This window comes from Odontesthes bonariensis, chromosome 1 (genome assembly GCF_027942865.1).
Source record: "Odontesthes bonariensis isolate fOdoBon6 chromosome 1, fOdoBon6.hap1, whole genome shotgun sequence".
In the NCBI taxonomy this organism is placed as follows: domain Eukaryota; kingdom Metazoa; phylum Chordata; class Actinopteri; order Atheriniformes; family Atherinopsidae; genus Odontesthes; species Odontesthes bonariensis.
The window spans coordinates 29,616,948-29,636,880 of record NC_134506.1 but is presented as its reverse complement, the minus strand read 5'-3'; the positions used below and the strand labels follow the sequence as shown (position 1 = coordinate 29,636,880).

General features: G+C 41.7%; 6 non-coding genes across 6 annotated transcripts; all 6 read right to left on the bottom strand.

Annotated features, from left to right (window-relative positions):
- Positions 1–3,471: 3,471 nt before the first annotated feature.
- Positions 3,472–3,544, bottom strand: trnal-caa (transfer RNA leucine (anticodon CAA)). The gene has a single exon. It is a non-coding gene; the product is annotated as a tRNA-Leu (tRNA).
- Positions 3,545–10,569: 7,025 nt separating this feature from the next.
- trnaf-gaa (transfer RNA phenylalanine (anticodon GAA)) lies at positions 10,570–10,642 on the bottom strand. Its single transcript has one exon. It is a non-coding gene; the product is annotated as a tRNA-Phe (tRNA).
- A 2,609-nt stretch (positions 10,643–13,251) lies between these two features.
- trnaf-gaa (transfer RNA phenylalanine (anticodon GAA)) lies at positions 13,252–13,324 on the bottom strand. Its single transcript has one exon. It is a non-coding gene; the product is annotated as a tRNA-Phe (tRNA).
- A 2,353-nt stretch (positions 13,325–15,677) lies between these two features.
- Positions 15,678–15,750, bottom strand: trnaf-gaa (transfer RNA phenylalanine (anticodon GAA)). Its single transcript has one exon. It is a non-coding gene; the product is annotated as a tRNA-Phe (tRNA).
- A 2,353-nt stretch (positions 15,751–18,103) lies between these two features.
- Positions 18,104–18,176, bottom strand: trnaf-gaa (transfer RNA phenylalanine (anticodon GAA)). The gene has a single exon. It is a non-coding gene; the product is annotated as a tRNA-Phe (tRNA).
- Positions 18,177–19,675: 1,499 nt separating this feature from the next.
- Positions 19,676–19,748, bottom strand: trnaf-gaa (transfer RNA phenylalanine (anticodon GAA)). The gene has a single exon. It is a non-coding gene; the product is annotated as a tRNA-Phe (tRNA).
- Between the last annotated feature and the right edge of the window lie 185 nt (positions 19,749–19,933).

The following is a 19,933-nucleotide window of genomic DNA, read 5'->3' as shown; positions in this document are numbered from 1 at the left end:
GGCAGGTTTTCAAAATTGCGAGTCTAAAGTCGGAAAATTCGAACTGATACAACTTACAGGTCCCTCCCCCAACCTCTAACAAGCTCCGAATCGCCCCCCAAACCTCCCCCTCTGTGGACGAGGTTGTGCACGTGAGTTCACACCAGTGTGAGCGCACACAAGCTGGGGCAGACTCACGCTCAGCAGCGTGTGCACAAGCTGTGATTGACAGGTAGGATTCCTCCACCCTAACTTGATTGGTTAAAAACAGCCGGGAGCGCTCGGTTTTTGCAAGCATGATTACAGGCTTCAGAGGGAGCTACAGATTTCGTTATTTTTCCTAAACAGCCTATTTAATATTCTACTTCCAGAATCCCATGACAGTTCAAGCTAATATGACTAAAAAAAAGTTGCCGACCGCAGCTTTAACTGTGTAATACTTTGATGCTTAAATTATTTTTATTTAAAAAAAAAAAAACACATAAGTACAAAACAATTTGTCTGATTTTTATTTTTTGTCCTCCGGAAGAAATTCAAATGCAAGTTATTGAGTATCATACCCATGCCTATAACTTAGCTACAACTATGTTGAACATCAAAAACCCTAACTAACAATAATCAGACTGTACAAACTCTGCTACATTAATCAAGTTTACGAGTCACAGTCTTCCAGTTTGAAAAGCGCAGACGACTGACCTCTGGCCAGGTTATGACCTCTTCTGCAGGCAAAGATTGGATGTCTGGCTGGTAGTTGGACATGGATTTTTAAGTGTGTTTATGTGCTTATATTTTTTGATATATTGCTGAAAAAACCTAATTAGTTGAAACATGTCTCTTGCTTCTCCCCCATGCATGCGTGGGATCTCTCCGGCTTCCTCCTACAGTACGAAAAAATGCATGGAGCGTAGACGACAAAGCTGGGGAGCCATGTAAAGGCCACAAAAGCGCAATAATTGATTGTTGTAACTGAGGAAGAAGCCTCATGTGTTTTCATTAATCTAGGTTTTTTGAGATAATTCCTTTTTACCAATTCACTTTCCTACCAGTCTCGTGTGTCTTCATTAATCTAGTTTTTTTCATTTACCTAACATAGACTGTTGTTCCCTCTAGACAAACATCCACAATTCATAGTAGTCTTTGCCGAAACCCGGGATTGAATCAGGGACCTTCAGATCTTCAGTCTGACGCTCTCCCAACTGAGCTATTTCGGCTACACAGGGCTAAAATGGCAGCTTTCATTTGGAAAGTAAAACCAGGAACTCGCTCCGTGGAGCGTAGACGACAAAGCTGGGGAGCCAGATAAAGGCCACAAAAACGCAATAATTGATTGTTGTAGCTGAGGAAGAAGCCTCTTGTGTTTTCAATCTAGGTTTTTTGAGATAATTAATTTTTACCAATTAACTTTCCTACCAGTCTTGTGTGTTTTCATTAATCTAGGTTTTTTGAGTTAATTCCTTTTTAGCAGTTCACTTTCCTACCAGTCTTGTGTGTTTTCATTAATCTAGGTTTTTTGAGTTAATTCCTTTTTACCAATTCACTTTCCTAACAGTCTCGTGTGTCTTCATTAATCTAGGTTTTTTCATTTACCTAACATGGGCTGTTGTTCCCTCTAGACAAACATCCACAATTCATAGTAGTCTTTGCCGAAACCCGGGATTGAATCAGGGACCTTCATATCTTCAGTCTGACGCTCTCCCAACTGAGCTATTTCGGCTACAAAGGGCTAAAATGGCCGTTTTTATTTGGAAAGTAAAACCAGGAACTTGCTCCGTGGAGCGTAGACGACAAAGCTGGGGAGCCAGATAAAGGCCACAAAAACACAATAATTGATTGTTGTAGCTGAGGAAGAAGCCTCGTGTGTTTTCATTAATCCAGGTTTTTTGAGATAATAACTTTTTACCAATTCACTTTCCTACCAGTCTCGTGTGTCTTCATTAATCTAGGTTTTTTCACTGACCTAACATGGGCTGTTGTTCCCTTTTGACAAACATCCACAATTCATAGTAGTCTTTGCCGAAACCCGGGATTGAACCAGGGACCTTCAGATGTTCAGTCTGACGCTCTCCCAACTGAGCTATTTCGGCTACACGGGGCTAAAATGGCCGTTTTCATTTGGAAAGTAAAACCAGGAACTCGCTCCGTGGAGCGTAGACGACAAAGCCGGGGAGCCAGATAAAGGCCAAAAAAGCGCAATAATTGATTGTTGTAGCTGAGGAAGAAGCCTCGTGTGTTTTCATTAATCCAGGTTTTTTGAGATAATTGCTTTTTACCAATTCACTTTCCTACCAGTCTCGTGTGTTTTCATTAATCTAGGTTTTTTGAGATAACTCCTTTTTAGCAGTTCACTTTCCTAACATAGACTGTTGTTCCCTCTTGACAAACATCCACAATTCATAGTAGTCTTTGCCGAAACCCGGGATTGAATCAGGGACCTTCATATCTTCAGTCTGACGCTCTCCCAACTGAGCTATTTCGGCTACAAAGGGCTAAAATGGAAGCTTTCATTTTGAAAGTAAAACCAGGAACTTGCTCCGTGGAGCGTAGACGACAAAGCTGTGGAGCCAGATAAAGGCCACAAAAACGCAATAATTGACTGTTGTAGCTGAGGAAGAAGCCTTGTGTGTTTTTATTAATCCAGGTTTTTGAGATAATTCCTTTTTACCAATTCACTTTCCTACCAGTCTCGTGTGTTTTCATTTCTTTAGGTTTTTTGAGATAATTCTTTTTTACCAGTTCACTTTCCTAACATGGGCTGTTGTTGCCTTTTGACAAACATCCACAATTCATAGTAGTCTCTGCCGAAACCCAGGATTGAACCAGGGACCTTCAGATCTTCAGTCTGACGCTCTCCCAACTGAGCTATTTCAGCTACAAGGGGCTAAAATGGCCTTTTTCATTTGGAAAGTAAAACCAGGAACTCGCTCCGTGGAGCGTACACGACAAAGCTGAGGAGCCAGATAAAGGCCACAAAAACACAATAATTGACTGTTGTAGCTGAGGAAGAAGCCTTGTGTGTTTTCATTAATCTAGGTTTTTTGAGATAACTTCTTTTTGAGCAGTTCACTTTCCTAACATAGGCTGTTGTTCCCTTTTGACAAACATCCACAATTCATAGTAGTCTTTGCCAAAACCCGGGATTGAATCGGGGACCTTCAGATCTTCAGTCTGACGCTCTCCCAACTGAGCTATTTCGGCTACACGGGGCTAAAATGGCCGTTTTCATTTGGAAAGTAAAACCAGGAACTCGCTCCATGGAGCGTAGACGACAAAGCTGGGGAGCCAGATAAAGGCCACAAAAACGCAATAATTGATTGTTCTAGCTGAGGAAGAAGCCTCGTGTGTTTTCATTAATCCAGGTTTTTTGAGATAATTCCTTTTTACCAATTCACTTTCCTACCAGTCTCGTGAGTCTTCATTAATCTAGGTTTTTTCACTGACCTAACATGGGCTGTTGTTCCCTTTTGACAAACATCCACAATTCATAGTAGTCTTTGCCGAAACCCGGGATTGAACCAGGGACCTTCAGATCTTGAGTCTGACGCTCTCCCAACTGAGCTATTTCGGCTACACGGGGCTAAAATGGCCGTTTTCATTTGGAAAGTAAAACCAGGAACTCGCTCCGTGGAGCGTAGACGACAAAGCTGGGGAGCCAGATAAAGGCCACAAAAACACAATAATTGATTGTTCTAGCTGAGGAAGAAGCCTCGTGTGTTTTCATTAATCCAGGTTTTTGGAGATAATTCCTTTTTACCAATTCACTTTCCTACCAGTCTCGTGTGTTTTCATTGATGTAGGTTTTTTGAGATAACTTGTTTTTAGCAGTTCACTTTCCTAACATAGACTGTTGTTCCCTTTTGACAAACATCCACAATTCATAGTAGTCGTTGCCGAAACCCGGGATTGAACCACGGACCTTCAGATCTTCAGTCTGACGCTCTCCCAACTGAGCTATTTCGGCTACACGGGGCTAAAATGGCCGTTTTCATTTGGAAAGTAAAACCAGGAACTCGCTCCGTGGAGCGTAGACGACAAAGCCGGGGAGCCAGATAAAGGCCACAAAAACACAATAATTGATTGTTGTAGCTGAGGAAGAAGCCTCGTGTGTTTTCATTAATCCAGGTTTTTTGAGATAATTCTTTTTTAGCAGTTCACTTTCCTACCAGTCTTGTGTGTTTTCATTAATCTAGGTTTTTTGAGACAATTCTTTTTTACCAGTTCACTTTCCTAACATAGGCTGTTGTTCCCTTTTGACAAACATCCACAATTAATAGTAGTCTTTGCCGAAACCCGGGATTGAATCAGGGACCTTCAGATCTTCAGTCTGACGCTCTCCCAACTGAGCTATTTCAGCTACAAGGGGCTAAAATGGCCGTTTTCATTTGGAAAGTAAAACCAGGAACTCGCTCCGTGGAGCGTAGACGACAAAGCTGGGGAGCCAGATAAAGGCCACAAAAACACAATAATTGACTGTTGTAGCTGAGGAAGAAGCCTTGTGTGTTTTCATTAATCTAGGTTTTTTGAGATAACTTCTTTTTGAGCAGTTCACTTTCCTAACATAGGCTGTTGTTCCCTTTTGACAAACATCCACAATTCATAGTAGTCTTTGCCAAAACCCGGGATTGAATCGGGGACCTTCAGATCTTCAGTCTGACGCTCTCCCAACTGAGCTATTTCGGCTACACGGGGCTAAAATGGCCGTTTTCATTTGGAAAGTAAAACCAGGAACTTGCTCCATGGAGCGTAGACGACAAAGCTGGGGAGCCAGATAAAGGCCACAAAAACGCAATAATTGATTGTTCTAGCTGAGGAAGAAGCCTCGTGTGTTTTCATTAATCCAGGTTTTTTGAGATAATTCCTTTTTACCAATTCACTTTCCTACCAGTCTCGTGTGTTTTCATTGATGTAGGTTTTTTGAGATAACTTGTTTTTAGCAGTTCACTTTCCTAACATAGACTGTTGTTCCCTTTTGACAAACATCCACAATTCATAGTAGTCGTTGCCGAAACCCGGGATTGAACCACGGACCTTCAGATCTTCAGTCTGACGCTCTCCCAACTGAGCTATTTCGGCTACACGGGGCTAAAATGGCCGTTTTCATTTGGAAAGTAAAACCAGGAACTCGCTCCGTGGAGCGTAGACGACAAAGCCGGGGAGCCAGATAAAGGCCACAAAAACACAATAATTGATTGTTGTAGCTGAGGAAGAAGCCTCGTGTGTTTTCATTAATCCAGGTTTTTTGAGATAATTCCTTTTTACCAATTCACTTTCCTACCAGTCTCGTGTGTTTTCATTACTCTAGGTTTTTTGAGATAATTCTTTTTTAGCAGTTCACTTTCCTACCAGTCTTGTGTGTTTTCATTAATCTAGGTTTTTTGAGACAATTCTTTTTTACCAGTTCACTTTCCTAACATAGGCTGTTGTTCCCTTTTGACAAACATCCACAATTAATAGTAGTCTTTGCCGAAACCCGGGATTGAATCAGGGACCTTCAGATCTTCAGTCTGACGCTCTCCCAACTGAGCTATTTCAGCTACAAGGGGCTAAAATGGCCGTTTTCATTTGGAAAGTAAAACCAGGAACTCGCTCCGTGGAGCGTAGACGACAAAGCTGGGGAGCCAGATAAAGGCCACAAAAATGCAATAATTGACTGTTGTAGCTGAGGAAGAAGCCTTGTGTGTTTTCATTAATCTAGGTTTTTTGAGATAACTCCTTTTTAGCAGTTCACTTTCCTAACATAGACTGTTGTTCCCTCTTGACAAACATCCACAATTCATAGTAGTCTTTTCCGAAACCCGGGATTGAACCAGGGACCTTCAGATCTTCAGTCTGACGCTCTCCCAACTGAGCTATTTCGGCTACACGGGGCTAAAATGGCCGTTTTCATTTGGAAAGTAAAACCAGGAACTCGCTCCGTGGAGCGTAGACGACAAAGCTGGGGAGCCAGATAAAGACCACAAAAACGCAATAATTGATTGTTCTAGCTGAGGAAGAAGCCTCGTGTGTTTTTATTAATCCAGGTTTTTTGAGATAATTCCTTTTTACCAATTCACTTTCCTACCAGTCTCGTGTGTTTTCATTACTCTAGGTTTTTTGAGATAATTCTTTTTTAGCAGTTCACTTTCCTACCAGTCTTGTGTGTTTTCATTAATCTAGGTTTTTTGAGATAATTCTTTTTTACCAGTTCACTTTCCTAACATAGGCTGTTGTTCCCTTTTGACAAACATCCACAATTAATAGTAGTCTTTGCCGAAACCCAGGATTGAACCAGGGACCTTCAGATCTTCAGTCTGACGCTCTCCCAACTGAGCTATTTCGGCTACAAAGGGCTAAAATGGCCGTTTTCATTTGGAAAGTAAAACCAGGAACTCGCTCCGTGGAGCGTAGACGACAAAGCTGGGGAGCCAGATAAAGGCCACAAAAACGCAATAATTGATTGTTCTAGCTGAGGAAGAAGCCTCGTGTGTTTTCATTAATCCAGGTTTTTGGAGATAATTCCTTTTTACCAATTCACTTTCCTACCAGTCTCGTGTGTTTTCATTGATCTAGGTTTTTTGAGATAACTTGTTTTTAGCAGTTCACTTTCCTAACATAGACTGTTGTTCCCTTTTGACAAACATCCACAATTCATAGTAGTCGTTGCCGAAACCCGGGATTGAACCACGGACCTTCAGATCTTCAGTCTGACGCTCTCCCAACTGAGCTATTTCGGCTACACGGGGCTAAAATGGCCGTTTTCATTTGGAAAGTAAAACCAGGAACTCGCTCCGTGGAGCGTAGACGACAAAGCTGGGGAGCCAGATAAAGGCCACAAAAACACAATAATTGATTGTTGTAGCTGAGGAAGAAGCCTCGTGTGTTTTCATTAATCCAGGTTTTTTGAGATAATTCCTTTTTACCAATTCACTTTCCTACCAGTCTCGTGTGTTTTCATTACTCTAGGTTTTTTGAGATAATTCTTTTTTAGCAGTTCACTTTCCTACCAGTCTTGTGTGTTTTCATTAATCTAGGTTTTTTGAGACAATTCTTTTTTACCAGTTCACTTTCCTAACATAGGCTGTTGTTCCCTTTTGACAAACATCCACAATTAATAGTAGTCTTTGCCGAAACCCGGGATTGAATCAGGGACCTTCAGATCTTCAGTCTGACGCTCTCCCAACTGAGCTATTTCAGCTACAAGGGGCTAAAATGGCCGTTTTCATTTGGAAAGTAAAACCAGGAACTCGCTCCGTGGAGCGTAGACGACAAAGCTGGGGAGCCAGATAAAGGCCACAAAAATGCAATAATTGACTGTTGTAGCTGAGGAAGAAGCCTTGTGTGTTTTCATTAATCTAGTTTTTTTGAGATAACTCCTTTTTAGCAGTTCACTTTCCTAACATAGACTGTTGTTCCCTCTTGACAAACATCCACAACTCATAGTAGTCTTTTCCGAAACCCGGGATTGAACCAGGGACCTTCAGATCTTCAGTCTGACGCTCTCCCAACTGAGCTATTTCGGCTACACGGGGCTAAAATGGCCGTTTTCATTTGGAAAGTAAAACCAGGAACTCGCTCCGTGGAGCGTAGACGACAAAGCTGGGGAGCCAGATAAAGACCACAAAAACGCAATAATTGATTGTTCTAGCTGAGGAAGAAGCCTCGTGTGTTTTTATTAATCCAGGTTTTTTGAGATAATTCCTTTTTACCAATTCACTTTCCTACCAGTCTTGTGTGTTTTCATTAATCTAGGTTTTTTGAGATAATTCTTTTTTACCAGTTCACTTTCCTAACATAGGCTGTTGTTCCCTTTTGACAAACATCCACAATTAATAGTAGTCTTTGCCGAAACCCAGGATTGAACCAGGGACCTTCAGATCTTCAGTCTGACGCTCTCCCAACTGAGCTATTTCGGCTACAAAGGGCTAAAATGGCCGTTTTCATTTGGAAAGTAAAACCAGGAACTCGCTCCGTGGAGCGTAGACGACAAAGCTGGGGAGCCAGATAAAGGCCACAAAAACGCAATAATTGATTGTTCTAGCTGAGGAAGAAGCCTCGTGTGTTTTCATTAATCCAGGTTTTTGGAGATAATTCCTTTTTACCAATTCACTTTCCTACCAGTCTCGTGTGTTTTCATTGATCTAGGTTTTTTGAGATAACTTGTTTTTAGCAGTTCACTTTCCTAACATAGACTGTTGTTCCCTTTTGACAAACATCCACAATTCATAGTAGTCGTTGCCGAAACCCGGGATTGAACCACGGACCTTCAGATCTTCAGTCTGACGCTCTCCCAACTGAGCTATTTCGGCTACACGGGGCTAAAATGGCCGTTTTCATTTGGAAAGTAAAACCAGGAACTCGCTCCGTGGAGCGTAGACGACAAAGCCGGGGAGCCAGATAAAGGCCACAAAAACACAATAATTGATTGTTGTAGCTGAGGAAGAAGCCTTGTGTGTTTTCATTGATCCAGGTTTTTTGAGATAATTCCTTTTTACCAATTCACTTTCCTACCAGTCTCGTGTGTCTTCATTAATCTAGGTTTTTTCACTTACCTAACATGGGCTGTTGTTCCCTTTTGACAAACATCCACAATTCATAGTAGTCTTTGCCGAAACCCGGGATTGAATCAGGGACCTTCATATCTTCAGTCTGACGCTCTCCCAACTGAGCTATTTCGCCTACAAAGGGCTAAAATGGAAGCTTTCATTTGGAAAGTAAAACCAGGAACTCGCTCCGTGGAGCGTAGACGACAAAGCTGGGGAGCCAGATAAAGGCCACAAAAACGCAATAATTGACTGTTGTAGCTGAGGAAGAAGCCTCGTGTGTTTTCATTAATCCAGGTTTTTTGAGATAATTCCTTTTTACCAATTCACTTTCCTACCAGTCTCGTGTGTCTTCATTAATCTAGGTTTTTTCACTTACCTAACATGGGCTGTTGTTCCCTTTTGACAAACATCCACAATTCATAGTAGTCTTTGCTGAAACCCGGGATTGAATCAGGGACCTTCATATCTTCAGTCTGACGCTCTCCCAACTGAGCTATTTTGGCTACAAAGGGCTAAAATGGCAGCTTTCATTTGGAAAGTAAAACCAGGAACTCGCTCCGTGGAGCGTAGACGACAAAGCTGGGGAGCCAGATAAAGGCCACAAAAACGCAATAATTGACTGTTGTAGCTGAGGAAGAAGCCTCGTGTGTTTTTATTAATCCAGGTTTTTTGAGATAATTCCTTTTTACCAATTCACTTTCCTACCAGTCTCGTGTGTTTTCATTACTCTAGGTTTTTTGAGATAATTCTTTTTTAGCAGTTCACTTTCCTACCAGTCTTGTGTGTTTTCATTAATCTAGGTTTTTTGAGATAACTTCTTTTTTACCAGTTCACTTTCCTAACATAGGCTGTTGTTCCCTTTTGACAAACATCCACAATTCATAGTAGTCGTTGCCGAAACCCGGGATTGAACCACGGACCTTCAGATCTTCAGTCTGACGCTCTCCCAACTGAGCTATTTCGGCTACAAAGGGCTAAAATGGCCGTTTTCATTTGGAAAGTAAAACCAGGAACTCGCTCCGTGGAGCGTAGACGACAAAGCCGGGGAGCCAGATAAAGGCCACAAAAACACAATAATTGATTGTTGTAGCTGAGGAAGAAGCCTTGTGTGTTTTCATTGATCCAGGTTTTTTGAGATAATTCCTTTTTACCAATTCACTTTCCTACCAGTCTCGTGTGTTTTCATTAATCCAGGTTTTTTGAGATAACTCCTTTTTAGCAGTTCACTTTCCTAACATAGGCTGTTGTTCCCTTTTGACAAACATCCACAATTCATAGTAGTCTTTGCCGAAACCCGGGATTGAATCAGGGACCTTCAGATCTTCAGTCTGACGCTCTCCCAACTGAGCTATTTCAGCTACAAAGGGCTAAAATGGCCTTTTTCATTTGGAAAGTAACACCAGGAACTTGCTCCGTGGAGCGTAGACGACAAAGCTGGGGAGCCAGATAAAGGCCACAAAAATGCAATAATTGACTGTTGTAGCTGAGGAAGAAGCCTTGTGTGTTTTCATTAATCTAGGTTTTTTGAGATAACTCCTTTTTACCAATTCACTTTCCTACCAGTCTCGTGTGTTTTCATTGATGTAGGTTTTTTGAGATAACTTGTTTTTAGCAGTTCACTTTCCTAACATAGACTGTTGTTCCCTTTTGACAAACATCCACAATTCATAGTAGTCGTTGCCGAAACCCGGGATTGAACCACGGACCTTCAGATCTTCAGTCTGACGCTCTCCCAACTGAGCTATTTCGGCTACACGGGGCTAAAATGGCCGTTTTCATTTGGAAAGTAAAACCAGGAACTCGCTCCGTGGAGCGTAGACGACAAAGCCGGGGAGCCAGATAAAGGCCACAAAAACACAATAATTGATTGTTGTAGCTGAGGAAGAAGCCTTGTGTGTTTTCATTGATCCAGGTTTTTTGAGATAATTCCTTTTTACCAATTCACTTTCCTACCAGTCTCGTGTGTTTTCATTAATCCAGGTTTTTTGAGATAACTCCTTTTTAGCAGTTCACTTTCCTAACATAGACTGTTGTTCCCTCTTGACAAACATCCACAATTCATAGTAGTCTTTGCCGAAACCCGGGATTGAACCAGGGACCTTCAGATCTTCAGTCTGACGCTCTCCCAACTGAGCTATTTCGGCTACACGGGGCTAAAATGGCCGTTTTCATTTGGAAAGTAAAACCAGGAACTCGCTCCGTGGAGCGTAGACGACAAAGCTGGGGAGCCAGATAAAGACCACAAAAACGCAATAATTGATTGTTCTAGCTGAGGAAGAAGCCTCGTGTGTTTTCATTAATCCAGGTTTTTTGAGATAATTCCTTTTTACCAATTCACTTTCCTACCAGTCTCGTGTGTCTTCATTAATCTAGGTTTTTTCACTTACCTAACATGGGCTGTTGTTCCCTTTTGACAAACATCCACAATTCATAGTAGTCTTTGCTGAAACCCGGGATTGAATCAGGGACCTTCAGATCTTCAGTCTGACGCTCTCCCAACTGAGCTATTTTGGCTACAAAGGGCTAAAATGGCAGCTTTCATTTGGAAAGTAAAACCAGGAACTCGCTCCATGGAGCGTAGACGACAAAGCTGGGGAGCCAGATAAAGGCCACAAAAACGCAATAATTGACTGTTGTAGCTGAGGAAGAAGCCTCGTGTGTTTTTATTAATCCAGGTGTTTTGAGATAATTCCTTTTTACCAATTCACTTTCCTACCAGTCTCGTGTGTCTTCATTAATCTAGGTTTTTTCACTTACCTAACATGGGCTGTTGTTCCCTTTTGACAAACATCCACAATTCATAGTAGTCTTTGCCGAAACCCGGGATTGAATCAGGGACCTTCATATCTTCAGTCTGACGCTCTCCCAACTGAGCTATTTCGGCTACAAAGGGCTAAAATGGAAGCTTTCATTTGGAAAGTAAAACCAGGAACTCGCTCCGTGGAGCGTAGACGACAAAGCTGGGGAGCCAGATAAAGGCCACAAAAACGCAATAATTGACTGTTGTAGCTGAGGAAGAAGCCTCGTGTGTTTTCATTAATCCAGGTTTTTTGAGATAATTCCTTTTTACCAATTCACTTTCCTACCAGTCTCGTGTGTCTTCATTAATCTAGGTTTTTTCACTTACCTAACATGGGCTGTTGTTCCCTTTTGACAAACATCCACAATTCATAGTAGTCTTTGCTGAAACCCGGGATTGAATCAGGGACCTTCATATCTTCAGTCTGACGCTCTCCCAACTGAGCTATTTTGGCTACAAAGGGCTAAAATGGCAGCTTTCATTTGGAAAGTAAAACCAGGAACTCGCTCCGTGGAGCGTAGACGACAAAGCTGGGGAGCCAGATAAAGGCCACAAAAACGCAATAATTGACTGGTGTAGCTGAGGAAGAAGCCTCGTGTGTTTTTATTAATCCAGGTTTTTTGAGATAATTCCTTTTTACCAATTCACTTTCCTACCAGTCTCGTGTGTTTTCATTACTCTAGGTTTTTTGAGATAATTCTTTTTTACCAATTCACTTTCCTACCAGTCTTGTGTGTTTTCATTAATCTAGGTTTTTTGAGATAATTCTTTTTTACCAGTTCACTTTCCTAACATAGGCTGTTGTTCCCTTTTGACAAACATCCACAATTAATAGTAGTCTTTGCCGAAACCCGGGATTGAACCACGGACCTTCAGATCTTCAGTCTGACGATTTCCCAACTGAGCTATTTCGGCTACACGGGGCTAAAATGGCCGTTTTCATTTGGAAAGTAAAACCAGGAACTCGCTCCGTGGAGCGTAGACGACAAAGCTGGGGAGCCAGATAAAGACCACAAAAACGCAATAATTGATTGTTCTAGCTGAGGAAGAAGCCTCGTGTGTTTTTATTAATCCAGGTTTTTTGAGATAATTCCTTTTTACCAATTCACTTTCCTACCAGTCTCGTGTGTTTTCATTACTCTAGGTTTTTTGAGATAATTCTTTTTTAGCAGTTCACTTTCCTAACATAGGCTGTTGTTCCCTTTTGACAAACATCCACAATTCATAGTAGTCGTTGCCGAAACCCGGGATTGAACCACGGACCTTCAGATCTTCAGTCTGACGCTCTCCCAACTGAGCTATTTCGGCTACAAAGGGCTAAAATGGCCGTTTTCATTTGGAAAGTAAAACCAGGAACTCGCTCCGTGGAGCGTAGACGACAAAGCCGGGGAGCCAGATAAAGGCCACAAAAACACAATAATTGATTGTTGTAGCTTAGGAAGAAGCCTTGTGTGTTTTCATTGATCCAGGTTTTTTGAGATAATTCCTTTTTACCAATTCACTTTCCTACCAGTCTCGTGTGTTTTCATTATTCCAGGTTTTTTGAGATAACTCCTTTTTAGCAGTTCACTTTCCTAACATAGGCTGTTGTTCCCTTTTGACAAACATCCACAATTCATAGTAGTCTTTGCCGAAACCCGGGATTGAATCAGGGACCTTCAGATCTTCAGTCTGACGCTCTCCCAACTGAGCTATTTCAGCTACAAAGGGCTAAAATGGCCTTTTTCATTTGGAAAGTAAAACCAGGAACTTGCTCCGTGGAGCGTAGACGACAAAGCTGGGGAGCCAGATAAAGGCCACAAAAATGCAATAATTGACTGTTGTAGCTGAGGAAGAAGCCTTGTGTGTTTTCATTGATCTAGGTTTTTTGAGATAACTTGTTTTTAGCAGTTCACTTTCCTAACATAGACTGTTGTTCCGTCTTGACAAACATCCACAATTCATAGTAGTCTTTGCCGAAACCCGGGATTGAACCAGGGACCTTCAGATCTTCAGTCTGACGCTCTCCCAACTGAGCTATTTCGGCTACACGGGGCTAAAATGGCCGTTTTCATTTGGAAAGTAAAACCAGGAACTCGCTCCGTGGAGCGTAGACGACAAAGCTGGGGAGCCAGATAAAGACCACAAAAACGCAATAATTGATTGTTCTAGCTGAGGAAGAAGCCTCGTGTGTTTTTATTAATCCAGGTTTTTTGAGATAATTCCTTTTTACCAATTCACTTTCCTACCAGTCTCGTGTGTTTTCATTACTCTAGGTTTTTTGAGATAATTCTTTTTTAGCAGTTCACTTTCCTACCAGTCTTGTGTGTTTTCATTAATCTAGGTTTTTTGAGATAATTCTTTTTTACCAGTTCACTTTCCTAACATAGGCTGTTGTTCCCTTTTGACAAACATCCACAATTAATAGTAGTCTTTGCCGAAACCCAGGATTGAACCAGGGACCTTCAGATCTTCAGTCTGACGCTCTCCCAACTGAGCTATTTCGGCTACACGGGGCTAAAATGGCCGTTTTCATTTGGAAAGTAAAACCAGGAACTCGCTCCGTGGAGCGTAGACGACAAAGCCGGGGAGCCAGATAAAGGCCACAAAAACACAATAATTGATTGTTGTAGCTGAGGAAGAAGCCTTGTGTGTTTTCATTGATCCAGGTTTTTTGAGATAATTCCTTTTTACCAATTCACTTTCCTACCAGTCTCGTGTGTTTTCATTAATCCAGGTTTTTTGAGATAACTCCTTTTTAGCAGTTCACTTTCCTAACATAGACTGTTGTTCCCTCTTGACAAACATCCACAATTCATAGTAGTCTTTGCCGAAACCTGGGATTGAATCAGGGACCTTCATATCTTCAGTCTGACGCTCTCCCAACTGAGCTATTTTGGCTACAAAGGGCTAAAATGGCAGCTTTCATTTGGAAAGTAAAACCAGGAACTTGCTCCGTGGAGCGTAGACGACAAAGCTGGGGAGCCAGATAAAGGCCACAAAAACACAATAATTGATTGTTGTAGCTGAGGAAGAAGCCTCGTGTGTTTTTATTAATCCAGGTTTTTTGAGATAATTCCTTTTTACCAATTCACTTTCCTACCAGTCTCGTGTGTTTTCATTACTCTAGGTTTTTTGAGATAATTCTTTTTTAGCAGTTCACTTTCCTACCAGTCTTGTGTGTTTTCATTAATCTAGGTTTTTTGAGACAATTCTTTTTTACCAGTTCACTTTCCTAACATAGGCTGTATTTCCCTTTTGACAAACATCCACAATTAATAGTAGTCTTTGCCGAAACCCGGGATTGAATCAGGGACCTTCAGATCTTCAGTCTGACGCTCTCCCAACTGAGCTATTTCAGCTACAAAGGGCTAAAATGGCCGTTTTCATTTGGAAAGTAAAACCAGGAACTCGCTCCGTGGAGCGTAGACGACAAAGCTGGGGAGCCAGATAAAGGCCACAAAAACGCAATAATTGACTGTTGTAGCTGAGGAAGAAGCCTTGTGTGTTTTCATTAATCTAGGTTTTTTGAGATAACTCCTTTTTAGCAGTTCACTTTCCTAACATAGACTGTTGTTCCCTCTTGACAAACATCCACAATTGATAGTAGTCTTTGCCGAAACCCGGGATTGAACCAGGGTCCTTCAGATCTTCAGTCTGACGCTCTCCCAACTGAGCTATTTCAGCTACAAGGGGCTAAAATGGCCGTTTTCATTTGGAAAGTAAAACCAGGAACTCGCTCCGTGGAGCGTAGACGACAAAGCTGGGGAGCCAGATAAAGGCCACAAAAACACAATAATTGATTGTTGTAGCTGAGGAAGAAGCCTTGTGTGTTTTCATTGATCCAGGTTTTTTGAGATAATTCCTTTTTACCAATTCACTTTCCTACCAGTCTCGTGTGTTTTCATTAATCCAGGTTTTTTGAGATAACTCCTTTTTAGCAGTTCACTTTCCTAACATGGGCTGTTGTTGCCTTTTGACAAACATCCAAAATTCATAGTAGTCTCTGCCGAAACCCAGGATTGAACCAGGGACCTTCAGATCTTCAGTCTGACGCTCTCCCAACTGAGCTATTTCGGCTACAAAGGGCTAAAATGGCCGTTTTCATTTGGAAAGTAAAACCAGGAACTCGCTCCGTGGAGCGTAGACGACAAAGCTGGGGAGCCAGATAAAGGCCACAAAAACACAATAATTGATTGTTGTAGCTGAGGAAGAAGCCTCGTGTGTTTTCATTAATCCAGGTTTTTGGAGATAATTCCTTTTTACCAATTCACTTTCCTACCAGTCTCGTGTGTTTTCATTGATCTAGGTTTTTTGAGATAACTTGTTTTTAGCAGTTCACTTTCCTAACATAGACTGTTGTTCCCTCTTGACAAACATCCACAATTCATAGTAGTCTTTGCCGAAACCCGGGATTGAACCAGGGACCTTCAGATCTTCAGTCTGACGCTCTCCCAACTGAGCTATTTCGGCTACACGGGGCTAAAATGGCCGTTTTCATTTGGAAAGTAAAACCAGGAACTCGCTCCGTGGAGCGTAGACGACAAAGCTGGGGAGCCAGATAAAGACCACAAAAACGCAATAATTGATTGTTCTAGCTGAGGAAGAAGCCTCGTGTGTTTTTATTAATCCAGGTTTTTTGAGATAATTCCTTTTTACCAATTCACTTTCCTACCAGTCTCGTGTGTTTTCATTACTCTAGGTTTTTTGAGATAATTCTTTTTTAGCAGTTCACTTTCCTACCAGTCTTGTGTGTTTTCATTAATCTAGGTTTTTTGAGATAACTTGTTTTTAGCAGTTCACTTTCCTAACATAGACTGTTGTTCCCTTTTGACAAACATCCACAATTCATAGTAGTCGTTGCCGAAACCCGGGATTGAACCACGGACCTTCAGATCTTCAGTCTGACGCTCTCCCAACTGAGCTATTTCGGCTACACGGGGCTAAAATGGCCGTTTTCATTTGGAAAGTAAAACCAGGAACTCGCTCCGTGGAGCGTAGACGACAAAGCCGGGGAGCCAGATAAAGGCCACAAAAACACAATAATTGATTGTTGTAGCTGAGGAAGAAGCCTTGTGTGTTTTCATTGATCCAGGTTTTTTGAGATAATTCCTTTTTACCAATTCACTTTCCTACCAGTCTCGTGTGTTTTCATTAATCCAGGTTTTTTGAGATAACTCCTTTTTAGCAGTTCACTTTCCTAACATAGACTGTTGTTCCCTCTTGACAAACATCCACAATTCATAGTAGTCTTTGCCGAAACCTGGGATTGAATCAGGGACCTTCATATCTTCAGTCTGACGCTCTCCCAACTGAGCTATTTTGGCTACAAAGGGCTAAAATGGCAGCTTTCATTTGGAAAGTAAAACCAGGAACTTGCTCCGTGGAGCGTAGACGACAAAGCTGGGGAGCCAGATAAAGGCCACAAAAACACAATAATTGATTGTTGTAGCTGAGGAAGAAGCCTCGTGTGTTTTTATTAATCCAGGTTTTTTGAGATAATTCCTTTTTACCAATTCACTTTCCTACCAGTCTCGTGTGTTTTCATTACTCTAGGTTTTTTGAGATAATTCTTTTTTAGCAGTTCACTTTCCTACCAGTCTTGTGTGTTTTCATTAATCTAGGTTTTTTGAGACAATTCTTTTTTACCAGTTCACTTTCCTAACATAGGCTGTATTTCCCTTTTGACAAACATCCACAATTAATAGTAGTCTTTGCCGAAACCCGGGATTGAATCAGGGACCTTCAGATCTTCAGTCTGACGCTCTCCCAACTGAGCTATTTCAGCTACAAAGGGCTAAAATGGCCGTTTTCATTTGGAAAGTAAAACCAGGAACTCGCTCCGTGGAGCGTAGACGACAAAGCTGGGGAGCCAGATAAAGGCCACAAAAACGCAATAATTGACTGTTGTAGCTGAGGAAGAAGCCTTGTGTGTTTTCATTAATCTAGGTTTTTTGAGATAACTCCTTTTTAGCAGTTCACTTTCCTAACATAGACTGCTGTTCCCTCTTGACAAACATCCACAATTGATAGTAGTCTTTGCCGAAACCCGGGATTGAACCAGGGTCCTTCAGATCTTCAGTCTGACGCTCTCCCAACTGAGCTATTTCAGCTACAAGGGGCTAAAATGGCCGTTTTCATTTGGAAAGTAAAACCAGGAACTCGCTCCGTGGAGCGTAGACGACAAAGCTGGGGAGCCAGATAAAGGCCACAAAAACACAATAATTGATTGTTGTAGCTGAGGAAGAAGCCTTGTGTGTTTTCATTGATCCAGGTTTTTTGAGATAATTCCTTTTTACCAATTCACTTTCCTACCAGTCTCGTGTGTTTTCATTAATCCAGGTTTTTTGAGATAACTCCTTTTTAGCAGTTCACTTTCCTAACATGGGCTGTTGTTGCCTTTTGACAAACATCCAAAATTCATAGTAGTCTCTGCCGAAACCCAGGATTGAACCAGGGACCTTCAGATCTTCAGTCTGACGCTCTCCCAACTGAGCTATTTCGGCTACAAAGGGCTAAAATGGCCGTTTTCATTTGGAAAGTAAAACCAGGAACTCGCTCCGTGGAGCGTAGACGACAAAGCTGGGGAGCCAGATAAAGGCCACAAAAACACAATAATTGATTGTTGTAGCTGAGGAAGAAGCCTCGTGTGTTTTCATTAATCCAGGTTTTTGGAGATAATTCCTTTTTACCAATTCACTTTCCTACCAGTCTCGTGTGTTTTCATTAATCTAGGTTTTTTGAGATAACTTGTTTTTAGCAGTTCACTTTCCTAACATAGACTGTTGTTCCCTCTTGACAAACATCCACAATTCATAGTAGTCTTTGCCGAAACCCGGGATTGAACCAGGGACCTTCAGATCTTCAGTCTGACGCTCTCCCAACTGAGCTATTTCGGCTACACGGGGCTAAAATGGCCGTTTTCATTTGGAAAGTAAAACCAGGAACTCGCTCCGTGGAGCGTAGACGACAAAGCTGGGGAGCCAGATAAAGACCACAAAAACGCAATAATTGATTGTTCTAGCTGAGGAAGAAGCCTCGTGTGTTTTTATTAATCCAGGTTTTTTGAGATAATTCCTTTTTACCAATTCACTTTCCTACCAGTCTCGTGTGTTTTCATTACTCTAGGTTTTTTGAGATAATTCTTTTTTAGCAGTTCACTTTCCTACCAGTCTTGTGTGTTTTCATTAATCTAGGTTTTTTGAGACAATTCTTTTTTACCAGTTCACTTTCCTAACATAGGCTGTATTTCCCTTTTGACAAACATCCACAATTAATAGTAGTCTTTGCCGAAACCCGGGATTGAATCAGGGACCTTCAGATCTTCAGTCTGACGCTCTCCCAACTGAGCTATTTCAGCTACAAAGGGCTAAAATGGCCGTTTTCATTTGGAAAGTAAAACCAGGAACTCGCTCCGTGGAGCGTAGACGACAAAGCTGGGGAGCCAGATAAAGGCCACAAAAACGCAATAATTGACTGTTGTAGCTGAGGAAGAAGCCTTGTGTGTTTTCATTAATCTAGGTTTTTTGAGATAACTCCTTTTTAGCAGTTCACTTTCCTAACATAGACTGTTGTTCCCTCTTGACAAACATCCACAATTGATAGTAGTCTTTGCCGAAACCCGGGATTGAACCAGGGTCCTTCAGATCTTCAGTCTGACGCTCTCCCAACTGAGCTATTTCAGCTACAAGGGGCTAAAATGGCCGTTTTCATTTGGAAAGTAAAACCAGGAACTCGCTCCGTGGAGCGTAGACGACAAAGCTGGGGAGCCAGATAAAGGCCACAAAAACACAATAATTGATTGTTGTAGCTGAGGAAGAAGCCTTGTGTGTTTTCATTGATCCAGGTTTTTTGAGATAATTCCTTTTTACCAATTCACTTTCCTACCAGTCTCGTGTGTTTTCATTAATCCAGGTTTTTTGAGATAACTCCTTTTTAGCAGTTCACTTTCCTAACATGGGCTGTTGTTGCCTTTTGACAAACATCCAAAATTCATAGTAGTCTCTGCCGAAACCCAGGATTGAACCAGGGACCTTCAGATCTTCAGTCTGACGCTCTCCCAACTGAGCTATTTCGGCTACAAAGGGCTAAAATGGCCGTTTTCATTTGGAAAGTAAAACCAGGAACTCGCTCCGTGGAGCGTAGACGACAAAGCTGGGGAGCCAGATAAAGGCCACAAAAACACAATAATTGATTGTTGTAGCTGAGGAAGAAGCCTCGTGTGTTTTCATTAATCCAGGTTTTTGGAGATAATTCCTTTTTACCAATTCACTTTCCTACCAGTCTCGTGTGTTTTCATTGATCTAGGTTTTTTGAGATAACTTGTTTTTAGCAGTTCACTTTCCTAACATAGACTGTTGTTCCCTCTTGACAAACATCCACAATTCATAGTAGTCTTTGCCGAAACCCGGGATTGAACCAGGGACCTTCAGATCTTCAGTCTGACGCTCTCCCAACTGAGCTATTTCGGCTACACGGGGCTAAAATGGCCGTTTTCATTTGGAAAGTAAAACCAGGAACTCGCTCCGTGGAGCGTAGACGACAAAGCTGGGGAGCCAGATAAAGACCACAAAAACGCAATAATTGATTGTTCTAGCTGAGGAAGAAGCCTCGTGTGTTTTTATTAATCCAGGTTTTTTGAGATAATTCCTTTTTA